Genomic DNA, 8,961 nt, shown 5'->3' on the forward strand with positions numbered 1-8,961 from the left:
CCCCCCCCCCCCCCCCCCCCCCCCCCCGCCCAGAAGGTGATTCTCAAAGGCATCCCACCTGGAACGCAAGATCCAGTTGTAATTCACCTGCGCAGTCCTTCCCATGGGCTCCTCCATAATGAGAGTCACCTGGGGAGCTTTAAGGGTTCCAAGGAAGAGGCCCCACCCCAAGGAATTCTGATTTAACAGGGAAGGACGGGCCCGGGTATCCGAATTTTTAAAGCTCCTCTGAAAGTCTAAAGGATAGTGTCATCCACTTCCAGGGTGACAAATGCAGTGACTAAAGCTTGAGCAGCTCTCATTGGACTTAAAGTGAAACTCTTCATATCAGTGGAAAGAGCAGAAAGGGATTTTTTTTTTCTCTTCCTCGAAAGTTTTTCTGCATAGTTTCCTTCGTCATCGTTTTTTTTTTTTTTTTTTTTTTTTTTTTTTTTTTTTTTTTTTTGAGATGGAGTTTCACTCATCACCCAGTCTGGTGTGCAATGACGCTATCTGCAATTCCGCCTCCTGGTTCAAGCGATGCTCCTGCCTAAGCCTCCCGAATAGCTGGGATTACAGGCATGCGCCATCATGCCCAGCTAATTTTGTATTTTTAGTAGAAACAGTGTTTCTCCATGTTCGTAGCTCGTAAAGCGTGTCCCCATGTCCCATACCCACCATCAGCATCGCCTGGTAACTTGTTAGAAATACAAGTTACTGGGCTCCACCGCAGACCTACTGAATCAGAAACTCTGGGGGTGAGGCCAGTACTCACTGTTCTTTCTGCCTCTCCAAGTGATTCTCCCCTTTTTGAATAAGGAAGCTGTCAGTCTTGCCTAGATCCTGGCCTCTTCCTCCATTAGTGGTCGAAACTCTCTACCAGCAACTCTTCTTCTCTCCACTGGTTCCTGGCTTTTTGTGTTTTCCTCTCCTGCTAAAATTCTTAGAGCAGTAGCTTCACTTATTCAACTATCTCCACTTACTCCCAGTCACTCCTTAATTCACTGATTCTCAACACTTTGTGCATATCAGAATCACTTTTGAAACAAGCAGATGTCTGGTTCCCACTCCCAAAACTTCTGATTTAAATTGTCTGAAGGTATTGCCCTGGGTGAAAGGATTCTGAAAAGATCCTAGGTGGTTCTTAATGACAGCCAAGGTTAAGAGTTGTTGTTCTGGCCAGGTGTGGTGGCTTAGCCTATAATCCCAGCACTTTGGGAGGCCAACGTAGGTGGATCACCTGAGGTCAGGAGTTCAAGACCAGCCTGGTCAACATGGAGAAACCCTGTCTCTACTAAAAATACAAAAATTAACCAGGTGTGGTGGCACATGCCTGTAATCCCAGCTACTTGGGAGGCTGAGGCAGGAGAATCGCTTGAACCCAGGAGGCAGTGGTTGCAGTGAGCTGAGACAGGGCCACTGTACTTCAGCCTGGGTGCCAGAACAAGATTCCATCTTAAAAAAAAAAAAAAAAAAAAAAAAAGTTGCTGTCCTAATTTTTTTTTTTTTTTTGAGACGGAGTTTCACTCATGTTACCCAGGCTGGAGTGCAATGACGCGATCTCGGCTCACTGCAACCTCCGCCTCCTGGGTTCAGGCAATTCTCCTGCCTCAGCCTCCTGAGTAGCTGGGATTACAGGCATGCACCACCATGCCCAGCTAATGTTTTGTATTTTTAGTAGAGACGGGGTTTCACCATGTTGACCAGGATGGTCTCGATCTCTTGACCTCGTGATCCACCCACCTCGGCCTCCCACAGTGCTGGGATTACAGGCTTGAGCCACCGCACCCAGCCTCTGTCCTAATTTCTTATTTGGCTTTCACTCACCTCCATCCTATTGAAATTGCCTCATCACTGTGAAGGATGGGGTGGGAATTGATTCAACCCACTACATTAAACCATCTCTTCTCTGGGCATCTATTATTTTTCTCTTGTTTTCTCAGCCTCTCTAACCAAACCTTCTCAACATTCTTTTCTAGGCCTGCTTCCTCTTCCTGGTTTCTCAATAAAACTATGCTCCACTTCTGAGATCTCATCTTTCTTCTCATCCACGCCCCATTTCGTCTATCATTCACAATGCTAATTCTCAAATCTAATTCTAAACTTACTGTAGACCCACATTTTCACCTGCAGATGGGCAATGCTAACAATGCTACTTGAACCTCAAACCAACCTGACACTCATTTGTTTACATCCTTCCTCCCCACCCCTAACTGGTTCCAACTGTCTGGCTTCCATCACACCTGGCACAAATGAAAAGCTCAATTCATGCTGACCAAGCTGAATCGCATTCCTCAGTCCTGTACTTGGCCAGAGCTTTGTGAATTTCTGATCCCACAATCAGATATGGTCTTTCCCTCCTTTGAACATTAAAAAAACAAAAACAAAAACAAAATTTTAAAGCTTACTTGATCCAGGAAACATGCCAAGTGCTTTGCTTCTGAGATCTTGAAGCCTCAGAGCAACTGTATAAAGGAAGTTCAGAATATTAAGCCTGTTTCACAGATGGGCAAAGTGAGGCTCAGGGAGGAAGGGTGTGAAATACTCTCTAGGTCAGACAGCTACTGTTCAATTTTAAAGTCTCAGTCGAGAGTCTAACCCTTGCTTTTTATGTCAATGGATCTTGAACTTCAGTGTGTATCAGGATTAAGGAGCTATCAGGTATGTTATTTCGGTTGGTCTGAGATGTGATCAATGAGTCTGCATATATATATATATTTTAGATGGAGTTTCACTCTTATCACCCAGTCTGGTGTGCAATGACACCATCTTGGCTCACCGCAACCTCCACCTCCCGGGTTCAAGCAATTCTCCTGCCTCAGCCTCCCAAGTAGCTGGGATTACAGCATGCGCCATCACGCCCAGCTAATTTCGTATTTTTAGTAGAAACAGGGTTTCTCCATGTTCGTCAGGCTGGTCTCAAACTCCCAACCTCAGGTGATCTGCGCACCTCTGTCCCTAAAGTGCTGGGATTACAGAGGTGAGCCACCACACCTAGCCTTCAAATCTGCATATTTAATACATATACCAGGTGGTGTAGTGCCCACACTTTGAAAAACATTGCTCTGTGCTCCTGGCTTCTCAAAGTAAAAAGAAGATACCTGTTGGAAAAGCCTTAGTCTCTCCTGGCAGGTGGGGATTTCCCTCACACAAATAACAAAAAGTGAACTTCCAAGGCATTCATTTGCACCCTGTAAGAGGTGAACTAATATCCCTTTCTCCTCCTCCCCACTAGGTTCTGAGAGTCTGCAAGGCAGGGACGACACCTGATCCATATTTGTGTTCTCTGCAGTTCTTAGAACATGCCTTGCCCAAAGTTGACTGCAGTGTTTTTTTTTTTTTTTGAGGCGGAGTTTTGCTCTTATTGGCCAGGCTGGATGCAATGGTGCAATCTCGGTTCACCTCAACCTCCACCTCCCAGGTTCAAGTGATTCTCCTGCCTCAGCCTCCCAAAGTGTTGGGATTACAGATGTGAGCCACCACGCCCAGCCTTGAGCCAAGTCTTAAAGGAAGTACCGCTCATTAATTGGTGGAAAAGAGAAAACAAAGGGATTACCTAACAGAAAAATTCGCATAAGCAAAGAAAGAAAGAGGGAAGGAATTCCACTAAGAAGTAGCCTTCTTATAGACTGGCCCTTCTGTGAAAGTGGTTTGTAAACTATAAGCTATTCAATGACAGTTAAAATTATTTTCTTATGAGCCAAACACAGTGGCTCATGCCTATAATCCCAGCACTTTGGAAGGCTGAGGCGGATCACTGGAGGTCAGGAGTTCGCAACCAGCCTGCCCAACATGGTGAAACCTCGTCTCTACTAAAAATACAAAACTTTGCCAGGTGTGGTGGTACACAACTGTAGACCCAGCTTCTTGGGAGGCTGAGGCAGAAGAATCTCTTGAACCCAGGAGAAGGAGATTGCAGTGACCTGAGATTGTGCCGCTGTACTCCAGCCTGGGCAACAGAGTAAGACTCTGTCTCCAAAAATAATAATAATTTTCTTACACCTTCTCCCTTTCCTCCCTTATAAACTACACGCACATTCCCCAAAGCCTCAGTGCCTTAAACAAAGGCTGTCTTCTTGCTCGTATTACATACCTACCCCGGGTTAAATGCAGCTCGGCTCTGTAGACTTCCCTTTGGGCTTCTATCTGGAAGCTTGCCTGGTGGTGGTGGAAGGAAGAGATGCAGCAAACTCTGTTCTAGCTTCTAAAGTTTCTGCTTGAGGACTGACTCACATTTCAATACTGAGAGGGATGTACTCACATCTCATTGGCTAAAACAAGACTCAGGGCCACTTCTGAAATTATGAGGGAAGGGTACTGACTGGAGGAGCAACCAGAACAGGACAGCACATGTTTTGAGTAATAACATAATCCATTAAACTCCTTTCTCTCCAAATTCTCTCTTCCAGAAAACTTGTCAGGATTCCTCCTGAGGTCTGGCCCCTCAAACCAGGGCAAGGGAATGAATAAAGTGAATTCTGGATCCGGATGAGAAACCATAAAGTGTGTTAACAGTTGGAATATAAACTCCCTAAACATGAAAAGGGAACAACTTTACCTGCATGGAAGAAAGGATGAGAGAAAACAGACTTACACCTAAATTAAAATCCAGGCATGGACTCACTGACCCTGAATCACAGTTTTTGGGGTGGAGGTCATCTAGCCCAATGCCCGGTGAAAGAATGCTCAGCTTCCCAAATATAGGACCACCCCCCTCTGATTAGACACTGCTGCGGATGGAGAACTCATTATCCTGTGAGGCAACCAGCACAGTCATTGAACTTCCACAGGTCCTCTCTCATTTTCAGAGGTCCATAATGTCCTCGTCACTCTAGGCCAGCTGGCAATCCACTGTCTCTCTCATACAGTTTTGAGTACTGGGTTGAGTTTTCCAAATTGTAACCAAGAAATGGAAATATGGTTGAAATAGTAGTCCCTGAAACATGGGAATACTTGTTGAAATTGTATTTCCCAATAGGTTGTCATAAAAGCCCGATTTTGGGCTGCTTCTGAAAGGGCTCCCAGTGTTTCTCACCTCCTAATGGTCTCCTTTTGTGTAATCTCTTCCATTTATGTGCAGGCTAGACCTAAAGATTTGTTTCTAACAATAAAATACAGCAAAGATGATGGCATGCCAGATCCATTAGATTATAAAGGACTGTGACTTTTGTCTTACTGAGATTCCCTCTGGCTCTTGTCATACGCTTGCCCTGATGAAAAGTCAATGTGGAAAGGCCCATATGGCAAGGAAATAAGGGAGGCTTCAGTCCAATGACCCTTGGGGGACTGAATTCTCCCAACAACTATGTGAGTAAGCTTGGAAGGAGATTCTTGTCTAAATGAGTGTGATAGTTAATACTTATTGTCAACTTGAGGGAATGAAGGATATACAAAGCATTGATCCTGGGTGTGTCTATGAGGGTGTTGCCAAAGGAGATTAACATTTGAGTCAGTGGTCTGGGGAAGGCAGAACCACTCTCAATCTGGGCAAGCACAATCCAATTAGCTGCCAGCATGTCTAGAATAAAAAGCAGGCAGAAAAATGTGAAAAGAGAGACTGGCCTAGCCTCCCAGCTTACATCTTTCTCCCATGCTGGATGCTTCCTGCCCTTGAACATCAGACTCCAAGTTCTTCAGTTCTGGGACTCGGACTGGCTCTCCTTGTTCCTCAGCCTGCAGACAGCCTGTTGTGGGACCTGGTGATATGAGTTAATACTTAATAAACCCTCCCCAACTTTTTTTTTGAGATGGAGTCTCACTCTGTCACACAGGCTAGAGTACAGTGGCACAATCTTGGCTCACTGCAACCTCCAGCTCCCAGGTTTAAGCGATTCTCCAGCCACAGCCTCCCAAGCAGCTGGGACTACAGGTGTGCACCACCATACCTGGCTAATTCTTGTATTTTTTAGTAGAAGCAGGATTTCACCATATTGGACAGACTAGTCTCGAAGTCCTGACCTCATGATCTGCCCGCCTCGGCCTCCCAAAATACTGGAATTACAGACATGAGCCTCCTCGCCTGGCCAAAACTCCCCTATAGAAAGATAGACAGATAGATAGATGGATGGATGGATGGGTAGACAGATAGATAGGTACCATTAGTTCTGTCCCTCTAGATAATCCTGAGTAATGCAATGAGCTTTCGGATGGGACCACAGCCCCAGCTGACACTTTGATTGTGACCATGTGATCCACCCTGAAGTGAGGACCCAGTAAAGTTGTGTCTACATTAAAGAAACTGTGAGATAATTCTGCGATCCACGTAAACTGTGTGATAATAAATATGTGTTGCTTAAAACCACCAAGTTTGAGGATAATTTGCTATGCAGCAATAGGTCACTAATATGGTCTTATATAAAAGTGCTCTGTGATGCTTGGCTTACCAATAAGGACTTTATTCTAGCAAATTCTCTCCTCATCATGGCAGTTTGGTTTCCCAAATAACTGCTAAAGTGGCCGTCTTCAAATTGGGGTTTGTGGGGCTATTCAGGGTATTATCCCATCCTTTGTTTTAAGGGAACCAGTGTCCAGATCCTATATCTCCATATGTATTTCTTCCTAAGCACTGATTTGCAAAAGTAAAAACAAAAAATAAAAAATCAGACCTGCAGTTAGGGAGGGCTCATTCTCAGGTGTCAGTTCCCAGGTCCCTTTCCCTTACTTTGCAAAAGAAAGACAGACTGTCAGTCATCCTGGGTAGCAGGAGGGTGCTTTGCTTGGGTAACCAAAGCCTTCATGATGCCACACAAAAGGACACTTGAAAATCTGGTGTTGAGAAAGCAAGTAACTAAAGAAGGGGCCAAAAATTCTTTTGCAGCTCGGGTGGTTTCCACTTCCATGCTATCAACAAAATTGAAGCAGGACTTCAGTCAGTGGTCAGCTGACAGGTTATTAAAAATAATCCTTTGATGGATTACCATGTAATTTTTGGCAACTCAAAAGGAATTCAAAGAATTGGATGCTGTTCTAACAAAACTTCCCTTCCTATTTATTTATAAACAAGATTCCTCTCAGCACTTATAATAAAAATAGGAATAGATTTTTGAAGATGTGCGGTAATACTATTTGTGATAATTCAGAATAATTTCAACATTTAGACCACTGGAAAGTCTTTAAATATATTAATATACATATTTTTGTCGTGGTTAATTATTATAGAGAGGTTATTAAAAGGACTTCTACCACAAAAAAAAAAGTAGGATAAAATTCCGTGGAAAAAGTGGAATGGAGTTTCAGGCTCAAGTAACAAAAAATAAGTTATTTAAACAACTTGTTTGTGTATTTTTAAAATGGGCAATGGAAGTTATTGAATTGCTATGGCACTTAGAGTCCATTGGGTTCATTTAAAACAGTGTTATAATATTTTGTGACTAGATACACTAGAAATTACATCTTTTTCACCTATGGAAACTTTAAAAATATCCAAAATGTGTGGAGACATAGTTTTTAAAAAATTCTTTTTGAGAGTATAAGAGCAAGAAAGTCAGCTGGGCGTGATGGCTCACACCTATAATCCTAATGCTTTGGGAGGCCCAGATGGGAGGATCACCTGAGCCCAGGAGTTTGAGATCACCCTGGGCAGCATAGGAAGATCCCATTTCTACAGAAATACATAAGCCAGGTGTGGTGTCGTGCACCTGTAGTCCCTGATACTCAAGAGGCAGAGATGGGAGGATTGCTTCAGCCCAGGAGGTCAAGGCTGCCGTGAGCTGTGGTCATGCCACTGCACTCCAACCTGGGCAACCAGAGAAAGACCCTGGCATCTTAAAGCTTGCTCCCTGGGAAGGTTTGATATCAGTTGTTTACAACTCAGCCTGTAAGTTATGTGCTTCCTTTGGGGGGTGTTTCACATAAACCTCGCCTTTAATCCGAAATGGAATGAGCGGCTTTGCTTCCTAGGAGGCATCCTGACTGCTGAAAAGAGGTGTCGGGGTTGGCTTCTTCTCTTTGGGGAAGAGGGAGGCAAAACAGCGTGGTTTATGGTTTCGCAGAACCTCCAAAAATCTCTGTTCCTATATGCTGCTGCGAGGGCTCACGGGCTGTGTGTAAATAACTGTAATGAGCACCCCCCACCCCCCCATCCACCACCCACCCCCGCCCTGCCACCCTCAGAATAGAATGGCGAGTCTATTGAAGCTTGGATGGAGAGGAGGGAGGAGAAAAGTGAGGTGACGTGGATCAGAGGAAATGTAAATATCACCACCTGCGAACCCACAGTCTCCTCCGCACCCCACTAAAGTGTTCTGAGCCTCCAGTACTCCAGGAAACACTCGCCCCTCACCACAATCCGCTCTCACCTAAGTAGCTGCGGGTCCCTCTCCGGGGGATGGCAGAGGCCGCAGGAATGTTATATCCCCAGCGTCTCACGCCCTCTTCTGGACACTTTTCCAAACAGCTAGTTTTGTCTCCGCTTTTTCTCATTTTCAATCTTCCCTAGTACCCTGATCTCCTTGAGAGGGAGTCTCGCTCTGTCGCCAGGCTGGAGTGCAGTGGCGCAATCTCAGCTCACAGCAACCTCCGCCTCCCGGGTTCAAGCAATTCTCCTGCCTCAGCCTCCCGAATAGCGGGGATTACAGGCGTCCGCCACCACGCCCAGCTAATTTTTACATTTTTAGTAGAGAAGGGGGTTTCACCATGTTGGCCAGGATGATCTCGATCTCCTGACCTTGTGATCCGCCCGCCTCGGCCTCCCAAAGTGCTGGGATTACGGGCCTGAGCTGATCTTTGAAAGCAGTAGCTGGAAGAGCCAAACCCCTCATTTTACAAATGAGAAATCAGAGGCTCTAAGAGGAGGCGGAAGCCGCCCAAAGCCACGCCCTGGTTGGTGGTATGGCGGCTCCTGGCCTGGGCATTTCTGGGAAGAACTAGGAAGATGATAGTGGCTCCTGAGTCCCGCTTGAGTAGCAGAGACTTTGATAATCTCTCCCTACCTGCCTGGCTCAGGAAGTTTACCCTTCCGCTCACATCACCTGGTAATAAATC

Source organism: Sapajus apella, unplaced genomic scaffold (genome assembly GCF_009761245.1).
Source record: "Sapajus apella isolate SASKATOON/1434 unplaced genomic scaffold, GSC_monkey_1.0 scaffold109, whole genome shotgun sequence".
In the NCBI taxonomy this organism is placed as follows: Eukaryota; Metazoa; Chordata; class Mammalia; order Primates; family Cebidae; genus Sapajus; species Sapajus apella.